Raw genomic sequence first — 17,939 nt, 5'->3', positions numbered from 1 at the left:
GAAAAACAGTGGAATTCTCCCCAGTGTCCTCGACAATATTTATCCCTCAACCACCACCTAAAACAGATTATCTGGTCATAACCCTGCTGTGATACCTGGCTGTGTGCCTATTGACTGCTGCATTTCCTACCTAACAACAGTGACTACACTTCAAAAGTACTTCATTGGCTGTCAAACATTTGGGACATCCTGAGGTCATGAAAGACGTGATATAAATGGAAATCTCTTTTTGACCTGCTGAGTATTTTCTGTTTTTGTTTGCCATTCACCCTTAGCCATATGCTGTCACAATAATTAACAATCAGAGCGATCCCACTTGGGGCATCTCTTCTTTGTGCTCAGAGGCTGCTGGTAAAGACAGATGTATTGAGCTCTTGGGTTCGTGATTTGAAGGCAGGAAAAGTGTGCAGTTGGCAGTGAGTTACAGGCGAAACAATGTGCCAAAACCCTGCTTGTCTGTGTGCCAGGCATGTCACTTTTGATTAGGCTTTACACTTCATTTTGAAGGAAGTTGCCTTTCCCTCCAACTACCAACAAGTACTTAATGAAGGGCTGTCGATTGTTACTTGCTTCCATTTACCCGAATGCTTACGACAAAAGACTATAAATACAATTAATTACTTATCCGTTCAAATTAAAGTGTTTGATCTCAGCTGTTCCTTCAGGGAGAGTGCTGAGTCAAGGCCAGGTGCTTCTCTATGCATGATGAAAGAAAGCAAATCAGAGGACAAATTACCCCAGGCCATTCCCACGCGTGTTCTCACATCTGGTTACAGACCAGCACTGGCAGGCGTATCACCTGTCCTATTTCTTGGCTCAGAAGGGAGTATGGTATGAGGAAACTCATGACACAAATTACAAAATAGCCTGTTTAATAAATAAATTCTACACCTCCGTACAAACGCAGTTTACAAAATCAGAGAGATTAACTGTTGCAGGAACAAAATGACTGAGAATTTGGACAAATATGAGCTGATCAGAGGGCCAGCACGGAATTGTAAAAGGTTAGTCATAATAAATAAACCTAGTTGAATTTTTTTGAGGAGAGAACTAACGTAGTAGATAAGGGAGTGTTTATGGACATTACTTACTTGGACTTCCAAAAGGCAGTCAACAAGGGATCACATAAGAGACTGTCAACAAAAATGAAGGCGCGAGGAATTGAAGGCAACCTATTGCCTTTGATAGGAAATTGTTTAGGAAGTTGGAGACAGAGAGTAGGGATAATAGTTATGGATGCAGATTAGCAGGATGTGACTAGTGGTATCCCCCAGGGGTCTGTACTGAGACCTCAGCTTTTCACTATATTTAGAAAATGACTTAGATGAAGGAATAGATAGCCATACAAAAGATAAAAGACTGCAATGTTTGAAATCTGAAACATAAGCAGAAAATGCTGGAAATACTCAGCAGGATAGGCAGCATCTGTGGAGAGAAAAACACAGGTAACCATATATCCAAGTTTGCTGACGACACAGTAAAATGTGTAGATGGGAGTAGAAAGATGCAAAAGAACATCGATAGATTAAGTAAGTGGGCAAAACAGTGGCCGATGGAGTTTAATATGGGGAGTGTGAGGTCATCCATTTTGAACTGAAGGAAGATAGATCATAGTATTTTCCAGCAAGAAGCTAGGCTCTGCAGATGAGCATAGAAAGATTTCGGAATCCAAATACAGAAATCATTAAAAGCTGGTGGGCAGGTACAAAATGTAATTAACAAGGCTAATGGAATGTTGACCTTTAACTCAGGAGGATTAGAATACAAAGGGATGGCCATTGTTGCAGCTGATTGGAGCTCTGGTTAGACTCTATCTGGAGTACTGTATTCATTTCTGGGCTCTGCACCTCTTGAAGGATATATTGGTCTTGGAGTGGGTGCAGTTCAGATTCACCAGAATGATACCGGGGCTAAAAGGGTTAAATTATGAAGACAAAACTCATAGACTAAGCTTGTATCCCTTTGACTATAAAAGATGAAGATGTGATCTAATTGAGGTGTTTAAGATGATTTAAGGATTTGATGTGGTAAGAAGGAGAAAAGCCATTTTCTTTGGTGGGAGAGGCCAGAACAAGGGATCATAACCTTAAAATTAGAGCTAGATAGTGTCAGAAATGTTACTCAAAGGGTAATGAAAATCAAGAACTCTCTCCCGCAAAAAGCTAGGATTGATGTATTTTTATTAAGGTATTGAGAGTTATGGAACCAAGGTAGATGGAGTTAAGATGCAGATCAGTCATGATCTAATTGAATGGTCGTTCAGGCTTAAGTGACATGAAGGCCCTAAACGTTGACTTTTGCACCTGGGGTTCACTAGCTGGCAAAACACAGAAATGACAGAAATTGGGCGGCATAGTGGCACAGTGGTTAGCACCACAGCCTCACAGCTCCGACGACCCAGGGTCAGTTGTGGGTACTACCTGTGCGGAGTTTGCAAGTTCTCCCTGTGACCGTGTGGGTTTCCGCCGGGTGCTCCAGTTTCCTCCCACAGCCAAAGACTTTCTGGTTGATAGGTAAATTGTCCATTGTACATTGTCCCTCGTGTAGGTAGGTGGTAGGAGAATGGTGAGGATGTGGTAGGGAATATGGGATTAATGTAGGATTAATATAAATGGGTGGTTGTTGGTCAGCACAGACCCAGTGGGCTGAAGGGCCTGTTTCAGTGCTGTATCTCTAAATAAATAAATGACCACACATTCTGGGGACTGACGTGCACTACCACAATGACCAGTGACTACAGCAGCTTGGCAACAGGCACCAGCTCTGAAACAACAATGCACAGTGTCACTTGGCAGCTTCATGTCTGGCACTTATGGCAGAACCTGCCTGTCGAGGATTGGCCTTCACAGACATCAGCAAAGGTGCACCAAGAGAAGCCACCCCACCTAAATGAATTGTTTGCTGCGTGTCCATCATCTTTCATAGATGGAAGGATGCCAACACAGGCTTAAGGGGCTGAATGGCCTACTCCTGTTCCTATATTCAATAAAAAGAATGAACTTGCATTTATATAGTTTCTTTCACAACCTCCAAAACCTCCCAAAGTGCTTCACAGCCAATTAAGTACCCTTGAAATGTAGTCATTGTTTTAATGTAGGGAACACAGAAACCAATGTTTGCACAGCAAGGTCTCACAAAAAGCAATGAGTTAATGACCAGACAGTCTGTTTTAGTGATGTTGGTTGAGGGATAAATATGGGCCTGGATACCGAGAACCACTCTCTTCTTTGAATACTGCAGTGAGATATTATACTTCCACCTGAGGGGGCAGACAGGGCTTTGGGTTAAGAACTTGTTCGAAAGATGGCATCTCTGACAGTGCAGCATTCCCTCGGTAAAGATGAATATTCAGATGAATTCCAACTGCATCAAGAGATGTGTAAAACCTAGTATCAGTCAATGGTGTACCCCTGTCCACCATGGCTCAGTTGGTGTCACTTCTACCCTGAGTCAGAAGGTCAGAGGTTAAAGCACCATTCCAGGACATGAGCACAGAAACTAGGCTGAGGGAGGGTTCCATTCTTGGAGCTGTTAGTTTTTAGATGAGCTGTGAAATTTAGGCCCCATCCGTCTGTTCACGTGGGTATGAAGGATCCTGTGATAGGGACCTCTCCCAAATTTCTCAACCAGCAGCACTGAACAGCTGATTAAGAGATCATTTGTCTTACTAATGCTCATGGGACATTGCTTTCCGCAAATTGGCTCCCACGTTTGCCTACCAAATAAGGGTGAATAATCTTCAAAAACTGTAAATGATTGTCTTTGAAGCACTTTGGCATGTCTTGAGGCCTATGCTGAAATGCTATACAAATGCAAGTTCTTCCCTTACCTCTGAATTTTTTGTCACTACCATGCAGAATAACTTGCATTTATATAGCACCTTTCCCATCCTCAGGACATCCCGATGTGCTTCATCACCAATCAAGTCATTATTGCAATGTGGTACATGCAGCAGCCAATTTGTGCACAACAAAGTACCACAAACAACAATGTAATTACTACCAGATAATGTGCTGGATTTTTCAGTTTGCGGCAAGTGAATGACATGAGTCATTTATTACACTTACACTTGCCCAAAGACTTTCAATGGGCTTTTGCACTTGAAGTGCTTCTCAGACAACTGTCCAAAAAGTGCAGCACCCTCGACAGAGCAACTGGGACCCATGTGAACAAAACAAGCAACTGTGTGTCTCCGATATCAATCAGATTAAGGAATTGTTAATGAGTAGCGCAGAGTCTGAAGCAGGCAATGTCAGTTAAAAGATTGAATTCAATGTCAAATCAGATTCAGAAAGTGAAGTTAATGTAGGGTAAGAAAGATTGGATGAAGAAAGAGAGCTAAAAGAGACAAAGAACAATTTAAAAAATAAACTTTAAAAAAATTTCAAACAATAATCAAAGTCTGAAGGAATGAGACTCCACACTTGTAAATGATCATTTTCAATGGCGGAGAGATTGTCTGACAATGATTAAGTCTTATCAGGCTATTAAAATAGTGGTTAAAATGGAAGAGACATATCCAAACTTTTAATAGTAATAGTAATAGTTTTAATAATGAGCATACATCAGGTAAATATTGAAACTGCACACAGTTTAATGTATTTGGGTGGTAAGTCAGATAGCATAGCTTTTAGGGGAGCAAGGTATCTCAGACAAATTCCTGCTGTTCAGCAACTTTCCAATTTCCATGTTTAACTGCACATGTGCAGTTGCTAGAAGATGCTGCCCAGTTTCCATGTAAATAAGAATGCTGTTATCACCATGGTTATTTCTATTATAAAATCCAGTCCAATTTGTTTCAGTGACATTGGTTGAGGGTTAAATGTTGGTGACGACACTGGGGAGAACTCCACTGCTCTTCTTCAAATAGTGCAGTGGATCTTTTAGGTCCACCACTTGGGCAGTTGGAGGACTGTGTTAGTTCAAGATGAGAATTTGGAGGAGATTAGAAAGGTTCATTCATTGAAAGCCAAAACAGGGGAACAAAGCAGGTTGTGTGTGAGAGCCAATACTGTGTACAGTGGGAAAGTAACATTGGATGCTGCACAAGATTGTTGCTGGCATGTCAATCATGAGGAGAGAACCTTGAGAAACAGAGACTCAGGAAGAAGGGGCAATAATAGATAAAAAGGGAAGCAGGGCAGAAAATGAGTCTGGACCATCAATAAAGAAGTGAGCAACATCCAGAAGGCCTTGATTACGTCCAAAGATTTTGTGGGAAATTGCCAAACTCAGCTTCTCTCTCAGTCTTCAGCCTGACCCTGTGGTATGCAGGGGTCTGGGGACAGTGAGGCCATAGCACTAGTTTTCCATGGGCATCCCTACATTGACTCATCCAGCGAACATCGTCGGAGGCAACAGAAACGTCCCCTCTCTTTCATTGCAACAACTGCACTGGGCCTGCACCTTCTACAGGAGACAAGCTCAGCTGTTTGCCATATGGTAGCCCAATTGAATCCTAGTGGGGGCAGAGGTTCCCCCAAGTATAAGGCAGAAAAGAATCAACTTGATTACTTCTGTGAGGTCCTGTTGCTTTCACTGTACATAATGTATGTGATATTTTCCATGGGTGATATATTGTTTCAGTAAATTTGCTCTACCAGTGCAATGGGCAAACTATTGTCCCATTTATCTTATCTGGACTCTGCTAGACATCAGAAAGATCACTTCAGGCCCTGGACTGAGCATAAGCAATGCTGTACAGAGTTCTTCTAGCATAACTTTGAACAATATAATTTTTGCTTGATATTTTTCACAATTTAAGAACATCCCAAAGTGCTTCATAATCAATTAAATATTTTTTGGAATGTAGTCACTGTTATAATGTGTGGAAACAGAGCAGCCAATTTGCACACAGCAAGCTCCCACAATCAGCAGTAGGATAAATGACCAGATAATTTTTTTTTTTTGTTGTTGTTGTGTAAAGGATAAACATTGGCCAAAATGCCAGGAGAACTCACATTCTCTCCTTCAGATAGTGCCATGGGATATTTTATGTCCACCTGAGAGGGAAGCTGCAACTTTGGTTTAACATCTCATCAAAAAGCCAGCACCTCCAACAGTGCAGCACTCCCTCAATACTGCACTGAAGTGTCAGAACCGAGATTATGTACTCTGGAGCAGGGCTTGAACTCACAACCTTCTAACTCAGAGGCTTGAGTCACAGAGCCATGTCTTGCAATAATTACATTAGCTGTTGCATTTATCCACAAGACAATGACATGATCACTGGTGCAGGGGTTCCTTTTTTAACATTTTCCATCATCTCTAGATGTGACAGCACAGTGGCGTTTGTGTGTGTCTGTTGCAATGTCAGCTCTCTGTGTCATGACAGTGGGGGATATAGGCTTAATCTCCCATGCCTGTGACCCAGAGTCTCGCCTTTTGATTTTCCTTTCCCCCATTCTAATAGGAACAGGAGTAGTCCATTCAGGCCCTCGAGCCTGTTCCACCATTCCATTAGATCCTGGCTGAGCTAACTGCATTTACCCGGCTGAAGTCTATATCCCTCAATACTATTGCCTAATAAAAATCTATCCCAGTTTTGTATTTTCCTGTGTACCTAACAGCTTTATGGAGAGAGAATTCCAGATTTCCACTTCCCTTGTGTGAAGAAATGCTTTACTGACATCACCCCTGAACTGCATAGTTCTAGTTTTAAAACCAGGCCCCTTGTTCTGGACTATCCCATCAAAGGAAATAGCTTCTATCTGCCCAATTGAAACCTTTAATCATTTTAAACACCACAATTATTTCCTCTGAATCTTCAACACACAAGTATAGTAAGTGCTCACTCCTCCTTGACAGCAACAGGAGAAGTTCGAAGGAAAGGTTATTCTGGTCCAACATCGAGTGCCTCCTGGCAGCTATGACTTTGACAGAAGGCTTGCAACAAGCCACCTGCTCAACTGGAAGTGTTGTATCAACTGCAGGGACCAGATGGACTGAGGAAAAGCAGAGAGAAGTTGCACTATCAGGTGTTTACTGGTTTTTGAGTTGACAGCCAGTAGCTTTTCGAAATTAATTGCCCTTGAGTTAATGTTTAATTATTAAATTACAGATTTTGGTAAGCAATGCCTGCCCTAATAAAGTATTTCTATAAGCAGAGAATAAAGGCAGAATTTTTCGGCCCGATGGGGAGTGGAGATGGAAGCAGGTGGGTGCAGAATTTCGCACCGCCAGTTCCAGGCTCCATCCCGCCCTGGGCCATTTTCCCAGAGGCAGGATGATGGGGCGGCAGGGCCACCAACCAAAAGCAGCGGGTAGCTGATTCAGCTAATTAAAGGCCTATTGTCGGAAGCCGACAAGGGGGGCAGTGCTCCAGACAGGCATAGAGTCCAGACTTGCCTTCTTTGAGGTTCTTTGCCTTCTTTCAAGTTCTTTGAAGAAGTAACGTGTGCTGTGGATAAAGGGGAACTGGTGGATCTACTGTACTTAGATTTCCAGAAGGCATTTGATAAGGTTCCACATCAAAGGTTATTGTGGAAAATAAAAGCTCATGGTGTAGGGGGTAACATTTTGGCATGGATAGAAGATTGGCTAGCTAACAGGAAACAGAGTGTAGGCATAAATGGGTTATTGTCTGATTGGCAATTTATATAAATGACTTAGATGAAGGGACCGAAGGTATGGTTGCTAAATTTGCTGATGACACAAAGATAGGTCGGAAAATAAGTTGTGAAGAGGACACAAGAGGCTACAAAGGGATACAGGTAGGTTAAGTGACTGGGCAAAGATCTGGCAAATGGAGTATAATGTGGGAAATTGTGAAATTGTCCATTTTGGCAGGAAGAATAAAAAAGAAACGTATTATCTAAATGGTGAGAGATTGCAGAGCTCTGAAATGCAGGGGGCTCGGGGTGTCCTTGTGCATTAATCGCAAAAGGTTAGCATGCAGGTACAGAAAGTAACTAGGAAAGCTAATAGAATGTTATCATTTATTGCGAGGGGAATTGAATACAAAAGTAGGGAGGTTATGCTTCAGTTTTCCAGGGCATGAGTGAGACCACATCTGGAGTACAGTGTACAGTACTGGTCTCCTTATTTAAGGAAGGATGTAAATGCGTTGGAAGCAGTTCAGAGAAGGTTTCATAGACTAATACCTGGAATGTGCGGGTTGTCTTATGAGGAGAAGTTGGACAGGCTCGGCTTGTATCCTAGAGCTTAGAAAAGTAAGAGGCGACTTGATTGAAACATATAAGATCCTGAGGGGTCTTGACAGGGTGAATGTGGAAAGGATGTTTCCTCTTGTTGGTGAATCTAAAACAAGGGGTCACTGTTTAAAAATAAGGGGTCGCCCATTTAAGACAGAGATGAGGAGAATTTTATTTTCTCAAAGGGTCGTGAGTCTTTGGAACTCTCTTCCTCAAAAGGTCTTTGACTATTTTTAGGGCAGAGGTAGATAGATTCTTGATAAGCAAGGGGGTGAAAGGTTATCGGGGGTATGCAGGAATGTGGAGTTGAGGTTACAGTCAGATCAGCCATGATCTTGTTGAATGGCAGAGCAGGCACGAGGGGCCGAGTGGCCTACTCCTAATTCATATGTTCATACGTATGTTGCCTTCAATTCCACCCCCCCACAATGGTGGCCAGGCTGCTGATTCTATATTTATTTAAAATTTAATAAAGTTGGAGAAATGGTACCTCTATCTTGGGGTGCCCTCTCCTTCACTTACCTGCAATGGCAACCTGCTGCTGCCACTGAGCTGGAGGGCCTCCTATTGGCCCTTTAGCTGGATGGCAAGCCCACCATCTTCTCGGCCTTTTGGCTAAGATCAAGTGTAGTATCTGTTCTTATCAGTGCTTATTTGATTGAGAAGAGACCATGCTCATTGCCTTTTGATCCTGGGGAAGCTTTGAGTAAAATGGCTATAACCAATTTTCGAGCTTCGGCCCAGGGAGTGCGCAACACCGTTCGGGTGGTCGTGAAGGACAAGGAAGGAGATGCACCGGTCGATCGCACCTTCTTCATCAAGAAAATTCTCTTCGATTGCTGCGGATTTCAAGCGACGGACGTTTTCTGCCTGCAGGATTTCCCCAGCAGTGGATACTTCGACGTGACGTTCCGGAACGTGGCGGGATGCATCAAGTTCCTGAAGGCGTTCAAGGAGAAAGGGGACCGGGCTCCACTGTCGATCCTCACAGCGGAGCCGCTCTTCACGCTTCCGTCACAACGGGACCGGGTGGTGACGATTCACCTCTACAACCCCCATGTTCCGGTGGTGGATGTACTCACCTTTCTCGCCAGGTACGTCGAAGTGGCCGGCAGCAGCACTGATGTCAAGGACCCCTTTGGGATCTGGACCAGCAAGCGGCAGGTCAAGGTGACCTTGAAGGTAGATCCCAGTGGAGCCATCATCCACCCTCCCTCCAGCTTCGCTATCGGGGGAAGTCAAGGCTTCTTGGTCTACGCTGGGCAGCCCAGAGTTTGCCGCACCTGTGGCAAATCTGGTCACATGGCAGCCAACTGCAGCACGGTTGTTTGCAAGAACTGCAAGGAGGAAGGCCATCAGACCAAGGACTGTAAGCAGACTAAGTGTTGCAACTTGTGCGGTGCGGCAGGCCATCTCTACAAGACTTGTCCCAAACGTTGCCTCAGCTATGCTCAGGCGGCAAGGTCCAAGGAAAGGCCGGGAGAAGGTTCGACGAAGGCGTCCGTTGTTCGAAAGGAGACCAGCAACCTTCTCCGCAGTGAGGAACTTCAACCTGAGAAGGAAGGGGAGGCAGCTGAAACCAACGACCCAGCACCTACCCAGCGCCCGGAAACCCCTCCTCCACAGACAGAATCAATGGAGGAGGAGGCAGCAGATGGACAAACAGGTCAGTGGCAAGTGGTCCAGAGGAAAACCACAAAGAAAAAACATCCCAAAGCCACCACCCAAACCAGTGGCAAGAGGAGGCTCTCTTCTGAATCAGACTGCAACAACTCCTCTTCACTGGACGGGGAAATGCTGGAACGACAGCCCCTTCAAAAGAGGCGGCAGAACTCCGAGATGGATGATAAAGCATCCCAGCCCCCGGGCACTGGAAGCTGTGATGGGCCCAGCGTGCCCCAACCCCAATGCCCCACACGTAACGAAGTGGCCAACGCATCTCAGCTCTGCGACACCGGGAGCAAAGACACGTCTGGCGCACCTGAGCTCCGGGAGACCGGGAGCTGTGATGTTTTCGAGGAGGAACAGATGGAAGCAGCTGAGGACAACCCAATCCTCTCTGCCTACAAGACCCCCCCGATGTCACCCGAGCGGCACAAACCCTGCATGAAAAATCAGGAGGGGTTTCTGAGCCCAACCAACGTGAAACTGCTTGCGCATACGATGGGTATGCAGGAACATCCCGAAGGGGAAGGACTGGGACTAGCGAGGACAAATGGTATGGGAAGCAACAACTAATTTTTAGTAAAAAATGGGTGTAAGAATTGCTTCCATTAATGTGCGTAGCATTAAATCGACTACGCGATGTGTTTCAACCTTGGATTACCTTGCCAAGGTCAAAGCTGACCTACTGTTTCTGCAGGAGTGTGGAATACCACACCTCAGCACCTACAGGCAGTGGTCGCGATGGTGGTCCCACGGGCCATCGATCTGGTCGGGGGGTAATGATTGCCGTTCCTCCAGCCTGGGTATTCTGCTGCGGGGAGGTAACTTCACCATCTCCGAAGTTAAGGAGGTGGTGGGCGGCCGCCTCCTCGTAGCAGACGTGATGTACAACAACGCTCCGCTCCGGTTGATCAACGTGTACGCCCCGGTACAACGCAGCGAGCGGCTGACCGTCTTCCAGCAGCTCCCACTGCTGCTGGCGACGTCCAGGCCGGTCATCCTAGGCGGTGACATCAACTGCATCATCGATGCGGCTGGACGATCCGGCAGTGACGACAGCAAACTGGACGCTACGTCCAGATTCCTAATAGAAACAGTTAAGGATGCCAAACTGCACGACGTCTTCAGCAAACCTGCAGACGGAGCGCAGCGCAGATACACATGGTCAAGATCGGACGGGTCTGCCCGTTCCAGGATTGACTTCCTGTTTGTGTCCCGTGCTGTCACGGTCGGATCCACCGACGTCAAGCCGGTGTTCTTCTCCGACCACTGCCTCTTACTGGCCGACTGTCACTTACAGGACGACCAGCGGGTTGGCAGAGGGACGTGGAAGCTCAATGCGACACTGCTGACCCCAGAGAACGTTGAGGAACTCAAAAGGGATTACAAAGGTTGGAGGACCGTGAAACCCCTCTTTGAGTCTCCAGTTCACTGGTGGGAAGCGATTAAGGAGAACATCAAGAGGTTCTTCATCCACAAAGGTGTTCAGAAGGCGAGAGAGAGACAGAGGGAACTGTCCCGACTCCAGAAAATTATGCAAAATCTCCTCCGGTTGCAGTCAATGGGGGTCGAGGTCAAGGAGGACCTCCAAGAGGTGAAGAGCCAGCAGGCCTCGCTCTTTGCCAAGGAGGCCTCCAAGATCATCTTCCGGTCCAGAGTCCGCTCCATCGAGCAGGATGAGACGTGCTCGCGTTACTTCTTCCAAAAGGTACACAGAGAGAGCTCTGTTATCAGCAGCCTGAAGGAAGAAGATGGCTCAGTAACGTCTTCGCAGTCCGACATACTAAGGATCAGCAAATCCTTTTATGCTGGGTTGTATGACGCGAAGCCCACAGACAGCAGAGCCTCCCAGTCCTTCCTGTCATCTATCACAGAGGTCTTAGATGACAGCAGGAGGGAGGGACTGGACAAGCCGCTAACTCTGGACGAGCTGACAAAGGCCGTCGAGTCTTTCGAGGCGAGTAAAACTCCCGGGAGCGACGGCTTACCGGTCGAGTTGTACTCGGCCCTGTGGGACTGGGTCGGCCCGGACCTGCTGGAAGTATACGAGAGTATGCTCCTGGCCGGTAGCATGTCAGAATCCATGAGAAAAGGCATCATCACCCTCATTTACAAGCAGAAGGGGGAGAAGGTAGAAATCAGAAATTGGCGGCCCATCTCACTGCTTAATGTTGATTACAAGATTCTGTCCAAAGTCATAGCCAGTCGAGTCAAGTCTGCTCTGGAGCTGGTGATTCACCCCGATCAGACCTGTACTGTACCCGGCAGGAAGATCTCTGATAGCCTCGCGCTACTCAGGGATACGATCGCCTACGTACGGGACAGGAGGGTGGACACCTGCCTCATCAGCCTGGACCAGGAGAAGGCTTTTGACAGGATATCGCACACCTACATGATGGACGTGCTTTCCAAAATGGGGTTTGGGGAGGGAATCTGCAATTGGATCCAACTGCTCTACACAAACATCAGTCGCGCAGTGTCAATCAACGGGTGGGAATCTGAAAGTTTCCCGATCAAATCTGGAGTCAGACAGGGCTGTCCTCTGTCCCCGGTCTTGTTTGTTTGCTGTATTGAAGCCTTTGCTGAGTCTATTAGGAAGGATGCGAGCATAAGAGGGGTGACAATCCCAGGCAGCGGAGGCACTCAGGTCAAAACCTCCCTGTACATGGATGACGTCGCCGTCTTCTGCTCGGATCCGCTGTCCGTGCGCAGACTGATGAGCATCTGCGACCAGTTCGAACTGGCCTCGGGAGCCAAAGTTAACCACGGCAAGAGCGAGGCCATGTTCTTTGGGAACTGGGCTGACCGATCCTTTGTCCCCTTCACCGTCAGGTCAGATTACCTGAAGGTGCTGGGGATATGGTTCGGAAGGGCCGGGGCGTGCACCAAAACATGGGAGGAGCGAGTAGCCAAGGTACGACAAAAGTTGGGCATGTGGGGGCAGCGATCTCTCTCCATTGTGGGTAAGAACCTGGTCATCAGGTGCGAGGCGCTCACGTTGTTGCTCTACGTGGCGCAGGTCTGGCCCATACCCCACTCCTGCGCCGTGGCAGTCACCCGAGCCATTTTCCGCTTCGTCTGGGGATCTAAAATGGACCGGGTCCGGAGGGACACGATGTTCAAATCTCTGGAAATGGGCGGGAAAAATGTACCCAACGTGGCCCTCATCCTGATGACCACCTTCGTGTGCGGCTGCATCAAGCTATGTGTAGATCCCCAGTACGCAAACTCCAAGTGTCACTACGTGCTGAGGTTCTATCTGTCCCCGGTGTTGCGAAGGATGGGCCTGGTCACATTGCCGCGGAACGCTCCGTGCAGTTGGGCGGCGCCGTACCACCTATCCTTCGTGGAGCAGTTTCTGCGGAAAAACACCTTTGACCACCGGTCCATCAGGCAGTGGTCTGCACGGAATGTCCTCAAGGCCCTACGGGAAAAGGAAACGGTGGATCCTGTCGGATGGTTCCCCGAGCAGACCGTCAAAGTCATTTGGCAGAATGCCTCATCACCAGAACTTTCAAACAAGCACCAAGACGTAGCTTGGCTGGTGGTGAGAAGGGCCCTCCCCGTCAGATCCTTCATGCACACCCGAAGTCTCGCCCCCTCCGCACAGTGCCCCCGCGTTGGCTGTGGTGGGGAAGAGACGGTCGCCCACCTCCTCCTGGAATGTGCCTTTGCAGAGCAGGTGTGGAAAGAGATGCAGTGGTTTTTGTCAAGGTTCATCCCAAGCAGCTCTGTAACACAGGAGTCTGTGCTCTACGGGCTGTTCCCAGGGACGCACACCGAGACAAACATCAACTGCTGCTGGAGGACTATCAATTCGGTGAAAGACGCCCTTTGGTCTGCCCGAAACTTGCTGGTCTTCCAGCGCAAAGAGTTGTCCACCACCGAATGTTGCAGACTGGCACATTCCAAGGTCCAGGACTACGTGCTGAGGGACGCACTAAAGCTTGGGGCAGCCGCAGCAAAGGCTCAATGGGGAAAGACCACAGTGTAAGGTTCCCCCACCAAGCTGGACTGAGGGGCTGGAACCATCGGAAGCCCCTCGAACTGTATCGTTAATATTCTCAATTGCTGTAAATGTAAAACTGTAATTGACATGACAATTGTGAAACGGAAGGGTTGGGAAGAAACTCATGACATTATTGAAAGAAACAGATCTCTTTTGCAATGTTTGTATTTTTTCGTGCTGTTTGGAAACTGTTTGGCAATGTAATTTTTACAGATTTTTATGAATAAAGTATATTTTGGAAAAAAAAAGCAAGCCCACCATCTGGCCATTAATTGGTCAATTCTGGGAAAATCACAGTTGAGTGATTTGAGCCTGACGGCAGGGTTCTGAAGCCCGCGGGGAAAATCTTGCCCTAATTTACCATGGATTGGGATTGCTAAGAGCTGCATTTTATTGCAAAGGGATAACCGGACATCATCCCTCTGCATAATCACAGTGTCAAAGCTGGTGGGCTGAATGCAGGCCCTTTAATATTCACAAGCTACTCATGGAATCCCAGAAGCTTACAGCACGAAAGGAGGCCATTCGGGCCATCAAGCCTGTGCCTTTTTTTTGAAAAGAGCTACTGGATTAGTCTTGCACCCCCCTCATTTAATTTAGCTGCTTAGCTGCTTTTGCAGCATGCTTGCCAGTGACACAGTTTGGAGTTTATTGGATAAACCCCCAAGCGGGATTAATGCATGATGGGAATGTCAATCATAATTGGCATGATAGTGTTGTAGCCTTGTCTCCAGCTCCTGAGCATTTCAAGTATGGCTCCCCATTGACAGTGTCAGATTGGAACATTTATTGTATTCTCAGCATACAGTTTATTCACAAGCGCACAGAGGGATAATGGTGAGAGTGGTCCACCCAGAAAAGTTCAGTCTCAGACATAATCTTACCTCCAAGTGCGATATCAATAATGATTAGGATAAGTTAAAGGAGCTGAACTAGAAACACAGGAAGAGGAGAAGGCCATTCAGCCACCCATGCCTGTTCCGTCATTCAATCAGACCATGGCTATTCTATATCAAAACACCATTTATCATCCTTTGCTCCATATCCTTTGATATCCTTGCCCAACAAAAATCTACCAATCCGAGTCTTGAAAGTTTTAATTGACCCAGCATCCACAGTATTTTGGGGGAAAGAGTTCCTGATTTTCACTGCCTTTTGTGTGAAGGAGTGCTTCCTGATTTCACTCTTGAACAGCCTAGCTCTAATTTTAAGGTTATGTTCTGGATTCCCACATCAGAGGAAATGAATTAGATAGAGAGAAACTATCAAAACCTTTAACCATCTTAAACACCTCAATTAGATCACCCCCTAATTATCTAAACTCAGGGGAATACAAGCCACTTTATGTAACCTGGTCTCATAATTTAACCCTTTTAGCGCCAGTATCATTCTGCTGAATCTGCAGAACCCTCCATTGAGAACAGCGATCCGCACAAAAATTAACCTTGTACAGTGAAGAGTGTGCTGCTGATCCACTTAACTCTCACTTAATCCGATGTCACATCGATTGTAAAGCGATTATATATATTATATATTCATATCATTAATATGCTATCTGATTCTGGTTGTGTAAACATTTTTTCACTGTCCTGACCCATTTTATACATGAGGATCCTGCTTTATTTTTAAGTAGGGCACAAAAGTGTTATAAAATCTACAGGAGTGCAGGGAACTTGGAAAGCCCACACTGATTTCCGTATCAACATTATGGCCCAGAATTTGCTGGAGTGTGGCGTACTGCAGCACATCTGTTAGGTAGACATTTTCCCTCACCCTTCAGCACAAAGATTTTTTTCCCTCTAAGTTGCTGAAAGTGCAGCTGATAACTGTGCAGCGAGGGAAAAAAGGGCACCTTGGATCTTGGTGAACAACGGGACCAACAGTTCACCTCCTTGAATAATACAAGGATTGAGAAAGAAGCAGAGAAGGAATGGAGAAGAAAAAAGGATGTATTAGAGTCAAATCAGGTACAGAAAGAGAAATAGAGGGAAAGAAAGATGAGATTAAAAGAGAAAAAATAGCAGAAAGGAAAAGTAAGATAAAACAATACATTTTACAAATTTCTAGCAACAATTTACTAAGTAAGTTTGAAAAGTAATTTAAAAGTTTACATTTAATAGATCTCTAACAACAATTTACTACCTTCAGGAATGAGATTCCCCAGTTTAAATTGATACCTCTTAAGGTCAGAGATGAATAGATCTCTAACAACAATTTACTACCTTCAGGAATGAGATTCCCCAGTTTAAATTGATACCTCTTATGGTCAGAGAGTTTGGTTATCATTGTAGAACATAAATCTCCTCATTAAAAAAAAACACTTGTGCTGTTAAGTACCAGCCCTAAATGTCTATGGTGAGATGAATTGACAATTAACAATTGACAACTTCACAAACACTCATGGGAAGGTTGGCTCGCGAGCTGCCAATTGCACGAGGTTAACGGGGGCGTGGCGCAAATTGTCCAGCAACTTGTGGCGATTCACAATTCACGGGTTATCTCTTGCCACTACTCTAGCAGCAAATAAAAGCAAAATACTGCAGATGCTGGAAATCTGAAACAAAAACAAAAAGTGCTGGAAATACTCAGCAGGTCTGGCAGCATCTGTGGAGAGAGAAGCAAAGTTAACGTTTCAGGTCTGTGACCTTTCATCAGAACAGTAGCAAATCCTGGCCCAATGCATTTGTGAGCCCCAGCCTTGCCCGTTTTCATGCAGATTCTATCCATTTCCGCACAAACTGTACATGGAATAAGCTCCACATAAACTGATCCTCTTTACACAGAGGGTGGATGAAGGTGGAATTTTCCACCACAAACCATTGTTTTGAAGCTTCTTTAAAAAGGGAATTACTTAGTTGATCGAAAAAGAGGAATATCGAAAGGCATGGGGAATGAGCAGGGTAATGGATTTGACCAGGGTGGATATGAAAGATTATTAGGAGTAAACATAAAAATTAGTTAGACTAGTTGAGATATTAACGTATGTGAAAATAAAAAGGAAAGTGGGATTAGATTCGGTGGGATATTAACGCATTTGAGGAATAAGTGGGAGAGTTACATTAGAATCGGTAGGATATTAAATGGCAAGAGATGTCAGCAGGAAAATGGGTTGCACTAGGTAGGATAATAAAAGGTACAGTGAGTGAGCAGGAGAGTGGATTAAACTAGGTGGGACATTGAGGTGTATGGAGAGTGAACAGGGAAGTGGGAATAGTGCTATAGTGGTAATATTACTGGACTAGTAATCCAGAGGCCCAGACTAATGCTCCGGAGACAAGAGTTCAAATCCCACCATGGCAGCTGGTGAAATTTGAATTCAATTAATTAACAAATCTGGAATAAAAAGCTAATCTCAGTAATGATGATCACAAAACTACCGATTGTCATAAAAACCCAACTGGTTAATTAATGTCCTTTAGGGAAGGAAATCTGTCATCCTTACCTGCCCTATCCTATATGTGACTCCAGACCCTCAGCAATGTGGTTGACTCTTAATTGTCCTCTGAAATGGCCTAGTAAGCCACTCAGTTGTACCAACTGCTACAGAAAAGTCGAAGAATAAAACCAGACGAATCACCTGGCATCAAGCAAGGCATCGGAAATGACAAAGGCACACCTTGCCCAGACGAACCTTCAAAGTCCTCCTCACTAACATCTATGGACTTGTGCCAAAATTGGGAGAGCTGTCCCACAGACAAGCCAAACAACAGCCTGACATGTGCAGACTCACTGAATCATACCTAACAGCCAATGTCCCAGACTCCTCCATCACCATCCCTGGGTATGTCCTGTCCCACCGGCAGGCCAGACCCACCAGAGGTGGCAGCACAGTGTTATACAGTTGGGAGGGAGTGGTCCTGGGAGTCCTCAACATTGACTCCGGACTTCGTGAAGTCTCATGGCATCAGGTCAAACATGGGCAAGGAAACCAGCTACCATCTTCCCTCAGCTGATGAATCAGTGCTCCTCCGTGTTGAACACCACTTAGAAGAAGTTCTGAGAGTAGCAAGGGCATAGAATGTACTCTGAGAGGGGACTTCAATGTCCATCACCAAGACTGGCTCAGCAGCATCACTGTTGACTGAGCTGAAGGACATATCTGCCAGGCCAGG

General features: G+C 45.8%; 1 protein-coding gene and 1 pseudogene across 1 annotated transcript in view; both read left to right on the top strand.

Annotated features, from left to right (window-relative positions):
* Window positions 1-17,939, top strand: part of LOC137376683 (metabotropic glutamate receptor 1-like) — a 260,920-nt gene that overhangs the window by 121,997 nt on the left and 120,984 nt on the right. The gene's annotated exons all lie outside the window — the stretch shown is intronic.
* Window positions 8,749-8,857, top strand: LOC137376830 (U2 spliceosomal RNA; annotated as a pseudogene).

The sequence above is a fragment of the Heterodontus francisci genome, chromosome 13 (assembly GCF_036365525.1).
Source record: "Heterodontus francisci isolate sHetFra1 chromosome 13, sHetFra1.hap1, whole genome shotgun sequence".
NCBI classification, from domain to species: domain Eukaryota; kingdom Metazoa; phylum Chordata; class Chondrichthyes; order Heterodontiformes; family Heterodontidae; genus Heterodontus; species Heterodontus francisci.
The sequence above is the reverse complement of the archived record's forward strand: the minus strand, read 5'-3'. Positions and strand labels throughout refer to the sequence as shown.